We start from the raw sequence: 19,615 nt of genomic DNA, 5'->3' as shown, positions 1-19,615 counted from the left end.
TGACCGTTGTTGATCACGTCTTTCGCTTACATGGCCTCCCGATAGACGTGGTTTCTGACAGAGGACCCCAGTTTGTGTCCAAATTTTGGCGAGAGTTTTGTAAGTTACTGGGAGCGACTGTCAGTCTGTCCTCAGGGTTTCACCCCCAGAGCAATGGTCAAACCGAGAGAGCCAACCAAGATTTGGAAAGGGTGTTACGATGCTTGGTCTCCAAGAATCCTTCCTCCTGGAGTCAGCAACTTTCAATGGTGGAGTACGCACACAATACGTTACCAGTGTCATCCACGGGCCTATCTCCGTTTGAATGTAGTTTAGGTTACCAGCCACCAATTTTTCCCAGTCTGGAATCCGAAGTCGCGGTCCCCTCCGCTCACGCCTTCGTCCAGAGGTGTCACCGCACATGGACTAGAGCCCGTGAGACTCTTCTCCAGGTGGGGGCGCGCACCAAGGCTAAAGCCGATCGCCACCGGTCCAAGCCTCCCGTATACGTCGTTGGTCAAAAAGTGTGGCTTTCAACCAGGAACATTCCTCTCCGCTCCGTTTCTAATAAACTTGCTCCCAAATTCATTGGCCCGTTTACCGTCACCAAGATCATTAGTCCGGTGGCAGTCCGCCTCAACCTCCCTCCAGCGTACAGGAGGATTCATCCCGTCTTTCATGTATCCAAAATTAAGCCCGAATTTCGTTCTCACATTAATCCGCCTGCCCAGGTTCCCCCCCCGCCGCGACTCGTAGATGGGGAACCTACTTATTCGGTCAATCGTATACTGGACTCAAGGCGAAGGGGACGCGGATTCCAGTACTTGGTGGACTGGGAAGGTTACGGTCCGGAGGAGAGAAGTTGGGTTCCTGCTAGGGACATCCTGGATCACTCCCTTATCGATGATTACAATCGACAGGTAAGGGTGTCTGGGAACGCCAGGCGGCGTTCCTAGGAGGGGGGGTACTGTCACGGTTCATGGATTCATTGACTTGCCCTTGGTATGTGTGTGCGTGTTGTATGAATGGGCGCGGCTCATCAGCACGGCTCGTTATCGCTGATGAGCTGATCAGCGCCAGCTGTTTTGAATGAGAATGTCCTATATATTGTTTGTCACCTCGTCTTGTCTTTGTCAGATGGTTGTGGAGGTTCTCAGGCTCAGCTCACAGTCTTCTCTCCCTTGCTCCAGTTCCTGTATTGAGATTCGTCTGCCTGTTCCGAGGATCGGACTCTAGTTCCTGTATTCCTGTTCCGAGATTCGTCTGCCTGTTCTGAGGATTGTCTGCGATTCGTCCGTTGCTGTCTGCCCACTGAGTCCTGCGTTGCCGAGCCTGTTTTTCTACTGTTGCCTGATATCTCTACCTGCACTTCATCTTCTATTGTGTTAATAAACACCAGTATTCACTTGCTATTGAATCCTTGACTTTTCCTTCGAGCCATGACAGATGGCTGATGTGTGTGGTTGAGTGGTGATGTCATCTTCAGCCTCACCAACGGTGAGGGCTGACCCACTCAACCACAACACATGATCAAGATAACTGGCGAAGGTTCCTGGAAAAGCTGCTGCTGGGGCTTGCTGGTGCAGATGATCGTCTAAGCCCAACCAAAAGACAGATTTTAAGACCTCATCTGACCAGCTTACCCCAGCAGAGAGTTCCAGGAAATCGGCGATGTAGTTCTCAATTGAAAGTCCGTCTTGAAAAGTGGTGATTAGTGAGTGAGCTGGGTAAACCGGGGTGAGAAGAATTCCCATGCTGACTCTTTGTTGGGTCCGTCAATTTGTAACGTCTCTGGGTGAAGATCAAGATGAAGAAGACGAAGATCCACGATATACAAAAATACTTTAGTTTATTATAAAGGAAAACTCGAAACAGTGAGCGTGTGCTCAAACAAACACTAACACTCAACATTGACCGACACTGAAGACTTCTTCTTCTTCTTTTTGGGTTTTTAAGGCAGCTGGCATCCTTTGAGTTGCATTACTGCCACCTTTCGGTTTTATTTACCCTTTATTCTCATTCATACTAAATCCTCCTATCTAATCCAGTCATCCTCAGAAAACCAAATATCACTTTCCTACCCTCCACACTCTCTCCATACTCCAATAAACTTTTTACTGTATTATCTACCCGTCTTAATTTTTTTAATTGTGTTACCATTTCTTGTCTTTCCTGAATAAATTTCCTGCATGTTATGCGTGAATATGTTCTACTGTTTCAGCCTCCTGACATTGTTCACACATTCCTGTAGGATGATTTCCTGTAATAAAAAGTGTGCCATTAAGATTGCTATGCCCAATTCTCAGCCTGCTCATTATCACCTGCTCTTTCCTCTTTGTTCCCCTACTTCTTGATATACCTACTTTGCTTTGGATTTCGTGTAAATGTCTCCCTTTTGTTTCATTATCCCAGCTCTGTTGCCATTGTTGATTTATACTTCTCCACACTATGCCTTTCCCCTCTGATTTTGATAATTTAATGTTGACTTCAACATCTCCTTTTTTAACTGCTTCTTTTGCCACCTTATCCGCCTTCTCATTTCCCTGAATTCCCACATGTGCAGGTACCCACAGATATATTACATTTTCCCCCTGCCTAACTATTCTTGAGTTCGCAAATAACACTTCATACAGCAGATCTAGATGACTTTTAGTTGTACCCTTTATGCTTATAAGAGCTGCTACTGAGTCACTACATATTAAGATCTCCTTCTCACTAATATGTTCTGTCCTAACTAACAGTTCAACTGCAAACACACTCAGACAATCAGATGTTCTTTTACTAATTTCCACCTGATACCTAGGAACAACAACTGCAGATCCTGTTGCCTCTGTTTGCATGTCCTTTGACCCATCTGTGAAAATCTGAATACCTTCCTTATACTTACATTCTCCATAACTATAATATACACTAGTTAAATCAGCATTCTTATTATGGCGTTTAATTTCAAGTATTTCCATATCTACACATGGTATTTCTAATTCCCAGACAGGTCTAATAGGCCACACCACATTTATGCCAAACTCTTTATCATATACTCCTGTATCTTTTGCCATTTGATCCCCTGTCCACCCAAAACCTGTTTTTTGTGATGTCTCCTTCTCCCAGCATGTCTGAAGCACCCTTTTTGTTGGATGGTTATCTCCATGTCCTCTTAAATTGACCCAATAATTAGCCCCCAGCTGCTTCCTCCTCAACCACAATGGCATTTCACCTGCTTCAACTTGGAGAGCACATACTGGGGAGGTTTTAACCGCTCCTATACACACTCTTAAAGCCCGAGCTTGTATAACATCCAAATCTGCTAACACAGATTTGGCTGCTGAACCATATACAATACTTCCGTAGTCTATCCTTGATCTTATTAAGGCTATATATATATACATTTCATCGATGTAACCTCCGCTCCCCACCCCAATCCTGCAATACACCTCATGACATTTATAACTTTTTTACACTTATCTACTACATATCTAATATGCACCCTCCATGTTAATCTCACATCAAAATACACTCCCAAAAAACGAAATTTTTCAACTCTCTCTAAATTATTTCCGCACAATTTCAAATTCCATTCCCTACCTTTCTTTCTTGTAAAGAACATAACTTTTGTTTTTTCCACTGAAAACTTAAATCCCCATTTTGTTCCCCACTTTTCAACTTGATTAATACCATCTTGCATTCCATAATGCGCCATCATCTGCAAACAATGATCTCCCCATATCAGTTGGAATGTTTACAAATACGTCATTTATCATAATGGAAAATAAAGTTGGACTTATTACACTCCCCTGCGGTGTCCCGTTCTCTACAGTATATTGGCTAGATAATTCTCCTCCTATCTTCACCTGAATATCTTCACCTATCTTCATCTTTCATTTAAAAAAATCCATAATCCAATTAAATATTCTCCCTCCAACACCCATTGAATTCAATTTAATTAGCAATCCTTCCTTCCATAGCATATCATATGCCTTTTCCACATCGAAAAATACTGCCACCATTGTCTCTTTATTTACTTGGGCTTTCCTTATTTCATCTTCTAGTACCACCACTGGATCTATAGTACTCCTTCCTTTCCTAAAACCGCTTTGATATGAAGCCATCATTCCTCTTTCCTCCAAAAAATATGTTAACCTCTCATTCACCATACGTTCCATTATCTTACAGATATGTGATGTTAAGGCAATTGGTCTATAGCTTCCAGGTCTACTAGCATCTTTTCCGGGTTTCCTTATTGGAATTATTATAGCCTCCTTCCAACTCCCTGGTATTATTACATCTACCCACACTCTGTTGTACAACATCAATAATTTATCCATACTTTTTACACTTAAATGCTTTATCATACAATAACAGATTTCATCTTTCCCTGGCGCCGTCTGGCCTGCTTTGTCTAATGCCCTTATTAACTCTCCTAATCTAAAAGGAACATTCTGTCCATCCTCCATACTCATTTTCTTACCTAACGCCTCCATATTTTCCATTTTTGTTTTCTCTCTACCTCTTCTACTTTCTTCCTGCAAATTATTTGAGATATGTACCGTAACAAATTTTTTTGCCATTAGTTCTGCCTTTTCCCTATTTGTTACTGCGGTCTCATTCCCCTCAACCATAACCGGGTAGCTCCATTCCCTCCTGTCCCCCCCCCCCCATCTTTTTTATCATACCCCACACCTCCCCAACCTGAGTTTTGTTTCCGATAGAATCACAGTAGTTCCTCCGTTGTGATCTTTTTGCCTGTCTTATTGTCCTTCTTACTACTGCCTGTGCTTGCTTGTACTGAATTAAATGTTGAAAGTTGTGAGTTCTTTTAACTAGTTTAAATGCCTTATTTCTATTTCTCACTGCTTCCTTGCATTCCTTATTCCACCACGGTACTACTTTCTGCCTTATTCTGCCTTTGCTTTTAGGAATTGATTTCTGTTGCAGCTAATATTATACCTTGTTTTAACTTACTATCCAGTGTTTCTATGTTCATCCCTTCATGAATTTGACTTAAGTAGTTTTGAAACAAGTGCTTTTATACTTTTACTTGAGTAAAAAGCTTGAGTTGATACTTCAACTTCTACAGAAGTCTTTTTAACCCTCTGAGGTCTGAGCTGTTTTCTGGGCCCTGGAAGTGTTCTGACATGCTCTGACATTTCTGGTTATTTCTGTTACTTGTGACATTTTCATGGCTAAAGTCTAATTACACTGTATTCAGCACAAACTCTGCTACAATAATATATCAACAGCATGTATGTAAAAGTTTGTAGTTTTGAGATAATGACATTTATGCGTGGTTTGTGAAAATACAAAAAAAAATTCTCACTGAAATAAGGCCATGAAACCCCTACTGATTATTTCTTCACAAGACTTTTGAAAATTGTATGACGTAGCCTAGAATATTTGCTGCAAAACTATGTAAAAATCACCCTGACTGCTCATTCAGAGAAGACAATATATTGATTTAAATTTTTTACGACGTGTTTTGTGTGAATAAGCCTTATGCGAGACCTCATTAATATGTATGGCTTTTCTCACCTGAGAAAGACAAAGACACTCCCCTAACGGCCCTATTAGGAGCTATCAGGCCCCTATCATTCTGAGCAAGCTTGCACAATACTGTAAATGAGGAGATTTTGGCTCGTTTTTTTCCGTATGAGTGCAAAAAAAAAAAAAAAAAAAAAAAAAATTTTATCTTATATGCTTGTGTTATACATCAATCGATCCTGTTTAGTGTGTATTTTTTTTGTGTATGCTCATAATAAAAACAAAGTGTTGTGCTTTTCGCCAAATAAAGAAAAATAAACATGATGCGAGTTCTGCCTACTCTCCGTCAGTGAAGTCAATTCTGAAACGCGTCCGAAAATGAACTGTAACTCAGCGAATACTCAGTCAAACAGGCATACAGTCACACAGGCATGAAGCTTGAATTCTCTTCTTTCAAATGAAGTATTTTTTATAAAAAACAAATATTCACAGTTTATATAATATGTATGTAAAGAGAGAGATGTCAGTCGTTCTCATCTCAGCTAATTAAGTTTTAATGTGACTCCGCCTACGGAGACCGCGCTATTCAAACGCAAATGTGAGGCGATCCATACAAACCTGTGAAACGCCCACATCCGCTGGATAAGGCCGGTGAAACACTGGATGCGTGGCGTAAGCGTCTCAGCTGCGTGGCGTGTCCGTTTTTATTTCGGCTCCCATCCATGTTAACAGTTTAGAGTTTGCATACTGCCTGTGTGAGACGCGCGTCTCAGGCGCGGCATGAGCCGCGTGAAAAACGCGTGCATTCTAGAAATAGAACCGACGCCTATTTTTCACGCGACACGCAAGCGTCTTGGAAGCGAATAGGAAAATCTGTTTATTTGTCATTTTGACACGAATACATATTAATACATGTCCTTTTGATGTTTAAAAGTGTCTAGGTTTTGACATAAATGCAAATATAAATGTAATTTTACAAAATATGATCGATTTTCAAATACTGCTGTATTGAATGAACAGCTTTTAGCAAACTCTATTGCTATACTGAGATGAGGAATATATACTGTATGTGTTTTGTCAAAAATAAAGTCATCAACTAACTAATGAATCCTTTACTTTGAAATACGTATGATAAAATGTATACTTTAGTTTTGAAAGACGTTGACTAGTTTTGAAAAGATTATAAAGTATGTATGTGCATGCATATGTGTGTGTGTATATATGAAGAGTTCAGATGCAAAAGCCTCTAAATGCCATCTGAAATTTTCTCCTAGAATGATCATTTTTATGAAGCTTGTATATTTAAGTTAGCTATAGGTGACACACCTGAATGAATGGCTCATTAAGTATGCAGGGACGTAGTCTCACCAGGTGTGAACTACTAAATATGCATGATGCTGTTGGAGCGTTTACGCCCCATCCGCATATTGGCTTTCCAAACTAAAAGTGTTTCACAAAACTAAAATCAATGTATCGTTTTATGTGAATGATTAGGCAGGATGATTTTCATATCATTTTGAAGAAAAAACAATAGGCGATGACATCCATTAGTCAAAAGTCTTATTGCCACATATTTAGTATGTGTTTTGTGGCCTTATTTCAGAAACTTTCATTTTTAGTTTTTTCGATAACCATGCATAAACATTATTCTCTCAAAAATGAAAACATGTACATACATGTGGCTCACATATTATGGAAGTCCTGTTTGTGCTATATAGAGTGAATTTACACCTTTGCCATTAATATGTTTATAAGAAACTGAAAAAAGCACAAATGTCAGGGCATGTCAGAACATCTCAAGGACCCCAAAAACACCCCAGACCCCAGAGGGTTAAAAAAGAATGGCTTTTAAATTGTTTGGATTTATTTACACAACATAATCCAAATAGACACAACAAATGGCAAAAAAACACTTATTGAAAGACAGAGACCTTTGTGCCATTCCTAAAAACATTGTACCTTTCATTTCCAAGGTGTTTGATTTTCACTTTACCATGTTCATGTTCCAGAGACTCATGTGAATGTTGAAGTCGGCAGGACTCAGTGGCATCTGGGCCCTGAAAAAAAAGTGAACATACTGATATCAAGAGAAAGGCCTGCACGATTTTGGAAATAAATATTAGATTTTTCTGGTTAAAATTGCTTTTTAAAATTCACAAAATACACACACACACACACACACACACACACACACACACACACACACAAATGTTTCCAACAATATATAAAATAATGAACACCAGGTTTGTTGTGCCTTGTAGGCATATGTCACGGGGTGACGAAAAGGCGGGGCGGAACCTTTTCTTAGGGGGGTGTTTCCCCGTCGGAGGATTTCCGGTGAGACACAGGGCCGGTTCCGGTTTTACATGTCATGGCCGATCGCGGGGTGATGAATGAAGAAACGAGTGTCAGCTGCGAGAGATGAGGGAGGCGATCAGCGATTGGGACATGTGTCTTGGTAATGGAGATAAAAAGGCATTTTTAACAGAGGAGAGGGTAGTTCGTGATGTGAGGCACGCAGCACGTGAGCGGCCGCAGATGCGGAGGGAGGCCGCGAGAGAGAGAGAACGAGAGAGACAGACGAGAGAGACAGAGAAAACTTCGACTGGATTGCGGACGGAAGCTTTGGTTGCACTATGAGTCTGTTGAATTGCAGTTTTATTGTGGAAATGAGCACGAGTGAAACCTTACAGTGTGTAGTGGAAATGTGAGTGTGGGAATTATTTATGCTGATCACTCGCAGTCACAGCTGTCCATTCCTCTCTCTGCTCTAAGTCCAGTGAAGAACCTGCTAACGCTGTGAGTTACACGTATCCATTCCTCTCTCTGCCTGAGTCCAGCGAAGAACCTGCTAATGCTGTGAGTTACATGTATCCTCCACTCTCTGCCTGAGGCTAGTGAAGAGCCTACTAATGCTGGAAGAGCCGGCTAATGCCGGAAGGGCCTGCTAATGCTAGTGAAGAGCCTGCTAATGCTGTGAGTTATACGTGTTCTCCACTCTCTGTCTGAGGCTAGTGAAGAGCCTGCTAATGCTGTGAGTTACATGTATCTTCCACTCTCTGCCTGAGTCCAATGAAGAGCCTGCTAATGCTGGAAGGGCCTGCTAATGCTAGTGAAGAGCCTGCTAATGCTGTGAGTTACATGTATTCTCCACTCTCTGCCTGAGGCTAGTGAAGAGCCTACTAATGTTGGAAGAGCCGGCTAATGCCGGAAGAACCTGCTAATGCTAGTGAAGAGCCTGCTAATGCTGTGAGTTATACGTATTCTCCACTCTCTGTCTGAGGCTAGTGAAGAGCCTGCTAATGCTGTGAGTTACACGTATCCTCCACTCTCTGTCTGAGTCCAGAAGAGCCTGCTAATGCTAGTGAAGAGCCTGCTAATGCTGTGAGTTATACGTTTCCTCCACTCTCCGAGTCCAGTGACGAGCCCGCTAGTGCTGTGAGAAGAACCTGCTAATGCTGTGAGATATACGTATCCTCCACTCTCTGTCTGAGTCCAGTGAAGAACCTGCTCTCCAAAAGAAGAGAATGCTGAAGAGACTTTTAAGAAACTTTTTATTTATTTAATAAAGAACATTTATTTTTGAATTCTGTGTCCGTCTCCTTCGTGTCCACGGTCAGCTCCTCAGGGGCGGCACGCAAGCAGAGGGGTGGGCGGCCCGCTGGCGCTCCACCCCGACCTGTGACACATAGGCTATGCGCAGTGCTGGGTAAAATAATAATAACAATAGATAGCAGTATAAATCTTCCAAAATATTTCAGTAACAACCAAGCTAGAGAAAAATATATTGATTATCATGTTACTTCAAATGTTTCCATTCGTTATGATGATATGAAATAAGATAATAGTAAAAACATGAAGCCTTGGTGTGTTTTGCTTTTCAAATTTTCAAATGATACATTCAAACGCGATCGCGCTGCAAAATCTGATACATTCAAACGCGATCGCGCTCAAATATAAAACATTATGGTTACCATATACATATCTACATTTGACCAGATATCCACAAACACAGTAGGCCTAACAGTAAACACGGGTCTAAATATTATAATATTCCCCATATATCTAGCAACAGTTCAACTGCAATGTGACATTTATGCAACAATAACAAACATGTAAGAATTTCTTACCTTAAATCTTTCTTGTCTTCAAATTGTGTTCTTCTTCTTCTGAGGTAGCCTAAATCCAATGTAAGCTCAGGCGCGTCTTTCAAACTCGACGAAAAGTGAAGTGAAGTGTTTTGGTGTTTTGTTGTTGAGGTAACGAGCGCGTTCGCGTTCCATGTGGAGATTTGCATGTGAATATCTTTTGCGCGAGTGGGCGTGGCCAAATTAACTGTAATGAGCAAGCGTTTGAGAAGCTGGACATCTTGTTGGTTTTATACAAATTACTTAAACAGAAAATATTTGTTTTCGTTTTGAACCCGATCATTTAAAAGTACACACTTAAAGAGGCAGAACGCACACCCTGTTTATTTTCTTTATTTTAAAAAAGCACAATGTTTTGATTTGATTGTAAGTGGACACATACAAAAGTAGAAATATCACAGATTCTTTTTTTATATTTCTTTTTTCTGTATGACCATAAATGACGGAGTAATTTAAGTTTATAGTGCTACAATGTGGAGAAAATCCAGCAAAACGCACCGGCGCGTTTGCCGACCTCAGAGGGTTAAACCCTAGTATCTATACTTCTACCTGAGTAATGAATGTGAATACTTTTGACACCTCTGCACGCAACACATGTCAAACTAAAACAATGCATGCACTGAGAATGCATTTGCCCACCTATCTAAATGTAGGAAAGAAGGTGAATAAGCCCTATTTCAAAAAACGGTGGAGTGTTCCTTTAATTTAGTACCACACCTGTTCTGTTTTCCTTTGATTGCTCCCTAGTATATTTAAAGGGGGGGGGGGAATGCTCATTTTCACTCAATCTCCTGTTAATCTTGAGTACCTATAGAGTAGTATTGCATCCTTCATATCTCCAAAAAGTCTTTAGTTTTATTATATTTATAAAAGAAAGATAGGCTGTACCGAGTCTTTCCGGAAAAAACCGAGCGTCTGGAGGCGGGCCGTGTGGGCGAAGCTAAAGCTGTGCTAACGCGCCGAGCTAACAACACACAGAGACATTTTAAGCAGTTTTACTCACCGCCTGCGACCGCGAACCTTTATCATTGTGACTGCTCCATCCTTAAGCATTAGACGATCTGCAAATCCGTCGATCTGGGCTTTGTTTATAAAACAATCATTGTCGAAATGCAGGGAACAAACAGTCTTGCACAAAAACAAACAGTCTCTGGAAAAACAATCTCCATCCACTGGTCCCTTAGCGCTGGGTTCTTTAGGAATCTGTGCAGGGTTGTCTTGCCCTGGCAACCAAAAACCCACTTCTTTGGTGACATTGACTTCCAAAAGCTGAGCAGAGCGCTTTGATGAGGTACTGCTTTCGCTCTCTTCTCTCTCTGTCTGGTCTACGAGTGCGCGCGCGCCCGCGGAGAAGTGCCCTTAGGACCCATATAAGGAAATTCCGCCCCAGCTGACGTCACAAAGACCCATACTCGAAAAAAACTTTCCGAAACTTGTGACAAACTGGAAGGACAATTTTTGGCACAGAAATACTCCTTCAAACGTACAATTTAATTTTTGAAACTTTGTCCATGTTTAGCATGGGAATCCAACTCTTTAACAGTGTAAAAAACTCAGTATGCATGAAATAGCATTTCACCCCCCCTTTAAGCCTTCAGTTCAAACATTTGCAGTTCACGTGGCTGTTATTGTGTATTTCTCCCTTTGATTCTTCTGAACTTTAACTGAAAAAGACTGGTTGTCCAACAGTCTTCTCTAGTATTTGCTCTACCATTATTATCCTGTTGCACAGGCTTAATGGGGAGGTGCATGTTTATTTAAAATAGAGCAAGCATCAGTAAAATGTTTGAAATGATCAAAACTTAATAGATTGTATTTGTATGCTATACTGCAATGATGAAAACTAGTAGTCCTCCAATCAAGCATTTTAAGTGTCTATTTATAAAGGGATTCAATTAATTTAAAAATAGTTGTGACCAACTAGTGAAGCAATATGTGAAATGAAAAAGACCATATAATGCATAAAAAGTTGTGCTGCCTCTGTTGCTAGAAATGGTCTGGTATGCCTAAAGTTAGCCAAATTAAATTGAATGATATTAGCTGCCTTCTTGGCATTTTCTGAAATGACAAATTAGAGTCTAATGTGACTATACAAAAATGTATTATTTTATTCAATATGAAATTGGTATTTTTATCATACTGGAATTAGGTATATATAATCTTAATCAAGTAAAGAAAACATCCATATACAGTACCTGTTCATTTTCAATACAGATTTTTTTTTTTTCGCTGGATTTTTTTCCCCCCGGCCCTCTAATTGTGTCGTAGGAGACATGCACACCTGACTGCAACAGAACTGCCCTGATGTCAGAAAGAATGTGTTCTGCTGTCTAGAAAGACCAGGGGCCGTATTCACAAAACATTTGATCTTACTCACACGATCAGCAAAAACTAATAAAAACGCTGTATTCTGCTGCCAGGCCAGTAGATGGCGATGAAACACTATAGACTGAACAAGTAATACGCATGTGCATGATGTCATCATCTACAGAGATTCAAGTTTTTGTTCTTTACACGGAGACCGTTTTCAAAAACTTGCACTATGAAACAGTGGCGGATACAGAACGTCATTAATAGGTGGGCCTGGTGAATATACGGAGGGGCCTCGATTTTTTTAAGCTTATATACACGCCTGATAAATATGTCAACTATAGCAGATCGGTACTTCGGTAGAGAATTTAAATAGGCCTATGCCTTGTACTCATGTCAGTCAGGATCCCGCCTGCTTTAAACCTAAAGGTCATCTGTCTGTCATTACACGCGACTCGCATGTAGACTTTCACAACGTTAAGTCTGTGTAAATTGTGGGTGGGACGTACATGTCCCCACCACTTTTTGCCAGGGTCGATATTGTCCCCACCACTTTTTAAAACATCTCGCGGCACGAATATACCAATTCTACAAATTAATAAAACATCTCCAGTTAACTGGCAGAGCATTCATTTCGTTCGTTTTTTAAATAAGAGACTAGCACTGAAATGTGTTTTTTAAATCAAGTGATCAAAGTGCTCGTTGCCGCTGCGATCAGTGGTGCGGATACAGTGTTTTCTCGTGTGACTGTCTTCACTCGGACGCGCGCTTCAATCCGTTGCGGTTCGTTCTGGTGAAATCACAAAACATAATTATGACGGAAAATCAATGCCAATAATAAACGAGCGCACAACTGATGCGGGCGCGCGCGGTAAATGACTTCCGCGAGAGGATAACAGATCTACACGCGAAGAAACGGGAACTCGCGAGCTCATTCAAACCCTGCGCGCGCGCATAACATCATCTCTGCACGCGATACAAGCCCACTCGCGCGCGCATGATCATTCCCCACGCGCTCGCGCTTGATCTGCTCTCGCCTGCTGCTTTTGCTCGCTCGAACAATTTTATTTTTGGCAGTCGAGGGGCGGGACTTACTGTTTTAATAACCTCAAATGTCATTGGTTACTTTTCCCCTTTTCCAGAAGTCAGTTGCGATTGGACGCCTGTCCAATGACTCGTAATTCACTTGACTTGAGACATGAGACATCACTTCATTTGTTTTATTCATTGTGGTTTATTGATGTGTGATGTGATTTAATGCATTGTTAATACAGAATAGATTCTTACCAGATAACTTTATTAACAGAAAGTGTTGTTGCATTGTATTGTCAAGAGATATTTAGGCTACAGACTATGACGCATTTCCATGGTTATTAGCATTGCAAATTGACCCAAATTTGTATACATTTTTACATTTTATATTTATAACACTGTGATTTGTGATATTGGCATTAAAATATCTTAAAGAAATTGGAGAAAAACGGGAATGTAAAGTCATACAAGTGAAACTCGAAAAATTAGAATAAGTTAATGTGCAAAAGTTCATTTATTTCAGCTTACAAGGTGAAACTAATTCAACCTACAAGGTGAAACTAATATATTATATAGACTCATTACATGCAAAGTGAGATATTTCAAGCCTTTATTTGTTATAATTTTGATGATTATGGCTTACAGTTTATGAAAACCTTTTCACAATATTCTAATATGGAATTTGTTTCTAATTTTGAACTATTGCATGATGTTCTAACTTTTCGAGGTTCACCTGTATTTGCTGTATATCACCACTACATTACCACTACTCTCATTCACCACTATTTACGTTTACCCAACCAAAATTATATTAGTTCTGTGAACCTCAGAAATGTAAAACGTGACCATTAAATAGTTGCAAATATAACAAGGGCTTTGGATGAAAGATACATTACTTGTTTATATCAATATTCAAGAGTTGTTGTGTAAGCTTTTTGTTATCATCCTGTCTATTACTATTATGTGAATTTTGAGTGGTTTATTATATTTTCTATTAAATGTAAAAGGGATTCTGGATTCTCAAGATACAGTACAAGGCATAAATAATTACACCCCTCTGAAACCCAAACAAATTCAGAATTTTTTTCTTTATCTAGGACATTTAAAAAAAAAAAAAAGATATGTTATGTTCAGATGGGGTGTAATCATTTATATGGTGTACTGTACTTGCCTCATACTTTCTCTTATTAGGTTAATAGTTAGATGGTTAAGATCACTATATATTTTAATATCTAATTTGCTGGGTTTAATTTTGTTCCTCTATATTTTGTAGCAAATTCTGAAAAGGCATATGTAAGCTAATTCATGCTGTGTAGGCTACTGTATCTTAACTTGAAAAGCCAGAACCCCTTTTGCATTTAATAGAAAACATAATTAACCACTTATATTACCTAAAAATGTATGTGTCATTAGTCTAGCCTAAATATCTCTTAACGACACAATGCAATAAGACTTTCTGTTAATAAAGTATCTGGTAAGAATCTATTCTGTATTAACAATGCATTAAATCACATCACACATCAATAAACCACAATAAATAAAACAAATGAAGTGATGTCTCATGTCTCAAGTCAAGTGAATTACGAGTCATTGGACAGGCGTCCAATCGCAAATGACTTCTGGAAAAGGGGAAAATAACCAATGACATTTGAGGTTATTAAAACAGTAAGTCCCGCCCCTCGACTGCCAAAAATAAAATTGTTCGAGCGAGCAAAAGCAGCAGGCGAGAGCAGATCAAGCGCGAGCGCGTGGGGAATGATCATGCGCGCGCGAGTGGGCTTGTATCGCGTGCAGAGATGATGTTATGCGCGCGCGCAGGGTTTGAATGAGCTCGCGAGTTCCCGTTTCTTCGCGTGTAGATCTGTTATCCTCTCGCGGAAGTCATTTACCGCGCGCGCCCGCATCAGTTGTGCGCTCGTTTATTATTGGCATTGATTTGCCGTCATACATAATGCACACAAACGTGTCCCTGCTTGATATACAATCACTGATGAACATAATCGGTTTTGATGAGAAAAAAAAAAAACACAGCGCAACCTGAGCTCTAAACCAGGCGGAGTCTCCTGGGCTTTGAGTTGAAAACGTTGATTATGTCATCATAATCCGAACTGTCAATAAGTTCTCTTTCAAAAGACAGAAGTGCAAAGTTGTTCAGTTGTCCAGTCAGCATGTATGATCTCGTTTGGATCCTGTTTGTTGCTTTCGGTCCAAAAGTTTCGAAGCTAACGAGGTGTTGCGTGATAGCATCACTGGACTGACACGTGATATGCCGACATAATATTTTTATTTTGTAGCTATTTTTCGTAGCTATAGTACATAAATATCCTCAGGAAACTATTAAAATGAAATTATTTATTAATTCATTATTATTATTATTATTATTATTAAAATTCAAAATCTTTAATTTAATAGTTTTTATTAATCTGACTGGGTGGGCCACCGGTCAATCTGGGTCTTTTTTTTAAAATAGGCTTTAGTCCAGGTAAGTGCTCTGTATCTGCGACCAGATGGGAGTAGTGTGAAGAATTTATTCAGGGGATTGTCTATGTCAGCTGCTATTGCGCGTGTTCTGTGTCAGAGGTGACACAGAAGTGGCATCAGATCTGGCATTAATATATTTACACTGCATTTACAATTGCATAAATAAAGCTATGAGATTGTTAAATATGAACTGATTTCTAATTTTAACGTTCAAATTAAAGGGTAGGCTACTTTAAATGTGAAACTAAAACTGCCAGTAGGTGGAGGCAAGTCACTGTCTTAATAAGTGAGTTGAGGGAGTCATTAGGCTTGTTTGAGATGCGCCTTGCCTCACCTGAAATGTATGCGAGAGTAGGCGGCTGCAGTGAGGGGGAGGAGTGAAAAAAGAACAGGCAAGACGGACAGATCTCTCTTCTCGCAGTGGATCTGACATCTGCGAGATCAAAGATATTGCGGGATTCACGCTCGTGCACAGTGTTGCTAAAAAAAAAAACTGGATGTAAAGTTCTGTTGCTCTTATATGAAAATAAATATAATGAACAAGACACCCAAAGTACTTATTTAATTCCATTCCAAATACATGTTTATCAATCATTTTTTCTTTAATACAGACATGTGTTTTATTTTTTTTATAAAATTACATTGCATAACCCATAGAGATCGCACTGTCAGATGGGAATATTCACACATAAGTATACACATAAAACATGATATCAGAGTTTTAAAATCAAACATTTTAAAAGAGAACAATAGCCTACATCATGGTTGTTTAAACCAATGAGCATTAAGCTGTGTCGTCAGCAAGTCGTCTCCCATCATGCTTTTGATCAGCGCAGTCAGTGGAGAGCAACTGCGCTCGACTGCAGAATCCGACACGTCCGCCTTGCTGTCGCGAGAGATTTTTGACATACGTCAGCATGACATCAGAGCAAGGCGGACCGCACTTGGACACATTTCTAACATCTCAAACAAAAAAACATCTCCAGTTAACTAGAGCATTCATTTAGTTCGTTTGTTAAATTAGAGGCGATCTAGCACTGAAATGTGTTGTTTTTTTAAATCAAGTGATCAAAGTGCTCGTTGCCGCGGATACTGTGTTTGTGGCTCGCGCACAGTCTTCACTTGGACGCGCGCTTCAATCCGTTGTGAAGACTCTCTATTCGTTCCGGTGAAATTACAAAACAAAATGCACACAAAAGTGTCCTTGCCTGATATACAACCGATAAACATAATCGGTTTTGATGAGAAAAAAAGCAAACAAAAAAAAACCTACGAGTGCGGACAAGAACCCAGAACCTTTGACACGCTTGGCAAAAGTTCTGCCACTGGACCACTTGTACACGCTTGAAGTTGTCGGATCTATTTGTTTATTCACGTGAAAATTCTCACCACTAACAACATATATTAGACCATTAAATGACAAATTAAACCAAATGTACTATCTATATTGAATTGTGTTAGCAACGCCTTTTTAATTATACATTTTTATTTATTTACATTAGTAAGCTACACCACGCCTGCTCATAGGCTACTTTTTTTTCCTTTTTTTAAGAGACCCCCACAAAGATGAAATCATAATTCGAACCCTGTTTTTATTGACCACACCAAAAATGGTTGTAATTGACCGGGTCCCACTAAAAGAAATACAACAAAACAACAAACTGCAATGGACTGTAAAACAAATTAAAAAATAATAGTAACCCTGAATCTTGGTCTTTTCCCATTCCACACAGAAGTCATTGCAAATGTGTCTGTGTAATGCTTTTTTTTTTTTTTTTTTTTTTTGAGCCATAATAGTTTTCTGTTTCCATGCCATTTTATTAAATGTTGTCCAGCTTTTATTTTTAAGTGCAAAACAGATTAAAGTTACTCAAATTCAAACTTTAGCATCAAAATAGACTCTAGGTTTGTTTGATTTTCTCAGGTAAACTATTTAAATCAGTTATTTTTTTGTTATTTATACATTCAAGTGCTTTTGTGTTCATTTTTTGACTAGATAATTTTTTTTATAGTTCTAAGTGCTTTTTTTGTCGTATTACATCTGGAAGCGTCTTGGTCATGAACATGGAGTGTTTTCCCTTCAAGTTCTTGCCGTGTTTCTGTTCCAGCCTAATGCAGAGATACTCTGCCTCATCCTCATATTCAGGCCAGTGTGTCAGACCGGGACCATTCGGAGACCCAGTGTGTGCAAAGTTCCCCCAGTAGGCCATCACAGTCCTGCATAACTCTTCCTCTTCCTTTGTGAAAGGAGCGGTTGCTTTGAGATGAGCTTTAGCAAAGCAGTTCCCTGAATAAAGAAAGTGCATCCGCATGGTCGACTCCAACAAAGCTGGGTCTTTTCTTCTGGCTCATACTGGGAGGATGCTGGATGATCTATTGACGTATATGAAGGATTAGCAACGGTATCTTATACACTTGAATGTAAAGTTTCTTAATGTGATCTTAAACAGCAATTGACTCTATAATTAATTATTATGCTTTTTATATATTTTACCTCACTCTCCCACTCATTTCCAGGTCCAGCTTGTAAAATGTCCCAATAGAACATTTTATATGGTCCAATCCTTGACCACAGTACATTAACCTTCATCCCACTTCAAGCATCTGAAAGAAACATGGAATGATTATTGTACACAAGTTTGTATGCTGAAATTTCTTTATCCCCGGGTAGAGCCAAAAAGATTGCCCTAAATGCACTACGTTTTCTGAAGAAGTAATATTTTGTAAAACTCACCTTTGTGAATGCATGCTATGGCTGATCCAGGAGCTGAAAAGCTGGTGCCAAAGCATGGGCTGGTACTGGGGAAAGAGCTGGTGCTTATGTGAGAACTGAAGCAGGTGTTGGGTCACGTGGCTGATGCTCTTTGAACAGTTTTAGTTAGTCAATGTTGTTTTTTGGTATAATTGCTCTCTAGGTCGGCACTTTTCCATCAATTGCAACCCAATTTGGTTCCGGTTTCCCTCCCTTTCTCTATTTTCCCACTTTGTCCCAAATTTTGCATATTTTGGAGCCTTTGGGATTTTGGGTGGCCTTTTCAACATTTTCTCTAACATGGGTGAGGATCTTGTCCTGCCGTTTTGTTGCCTCTGACACCACCTCCTCGTCTGTAACATCCTCAATATTTCTGTCAATCTGTTGGATGAAACAGTTTTTGTCTGTCTTCTGAAATGATTCATTTAGTCTCTCCACAAGTCCATTTGTCTGTGGATGATACGGCGCACAAAGACTCCTTTTGTTTCCCAACACAGCACACACGTCTTTGTTGATATGTCATTTTTCAAGGGAATGTTTGCTCTTAACCATGTTTTCCATTGTTATATTGTAATAAATTGTATTATAAAATTTGTACATTTACTGCAGAACCATCTTATATGTTGGCTGTTGGCTTAAAACTTAACATGAAATTGTGCAATTTTTTATATTCCTGAATGACAAATTATTGCTCCTGGTCAGTCACAATGTGTATGGGGGCAACAAAGTGGTAGAAAAACTTGGATGCAACTAACCATGTTTTCGGCTGTTTTAGCTGGCATTGGATATGCTTTACTCCATTTGGTGACGTAATCCACCATTACACAAATGTACTGGTTGCCAGATGTAGTCAGGGCAACTTTTCCAATTATGTCCATCCCCAGTAGCTAAAATGGTTGCTTCACCTTAATATAGAAGACACAGCAGTTTGAAATAACTCACATCTATATATCTCAGTTTAAGAACACTGCAATTGTTAATGTGAAAAACCTGTAACATTATCTAAAGAAAAATTCTAACATATTTTTTTGTGGATGTAGTCTACTTCTTGTTTTATGGTCACAGCACTGGCCTGGCATTGGACACACTCAGCAACCTGGAGTATCAAAAACAAGCTGTTAACAATGTATTATGAAAAATTTAAATGGGTGAAATGTTAGATTTACATCTCCCAGAGAATGTTAGTGGGGAGCAAACAACAAAGGTGTTCCCATTATATTGATATGCAGTTGCATAAATGAAAAAACAAATGTACTTACCCATTTATTAATGTCTACTGTCATTCCAGGCCAGTAAGGATGCTGACAAATTGCATCCCGTGTTTTAACAGTACCACAATGGGCACCAATCGTGACTTTAAAGGATTTCTGCCTCCGTCTCTGGAAGTATGGCGGCAGGTGCATTTGGCATTGTGACCTCGGTTTTGACGTTTATTTTT

At 39.7% G+C, this 19,615-nt stretch overlaps 1 long non-coding RNA gene across 1 annotated transcript in view; it reads right to left on the bottom strand.

Annotated features, from left to right (window-relative positions):
* LOC308689647 overlaps window positions 1-7,539 on the bottom strand; it is a 1,235,845-nt gene extending 1,228,306 nt beyond the window's left edge. Inside the window, exon 1 of the long non-coding RNA XR_014030028.1 lies at window positions 7,414-7,539. This is a non-coding gene — a long non-coding RNA (uncharacterized lncRNA). The remainder of the gene's footprint in view (window positions 1-7,413) is intronic.
* Between the last annotated feature and the right edge of the window lie 12,076 nt (window positions 7,540-19,615).

Source organism: Scardinius erythrophthalmus (genome assembly GCF_964197995.2).
Source record: "Scardinius erythrophthalmus genome assembly, chromosome: 4".
Classification (NCBI taxonomy): domain Eukaryota; kingdom Metazoa; phylum Chordata; class Actinopteri; order Cypriniformes; family Leuciscidae; genus Scardinius; species Scardinius erythrophthalmus.
This window is presented reverse-complemented; position numbering and strand designations above follow the sequence as displayed.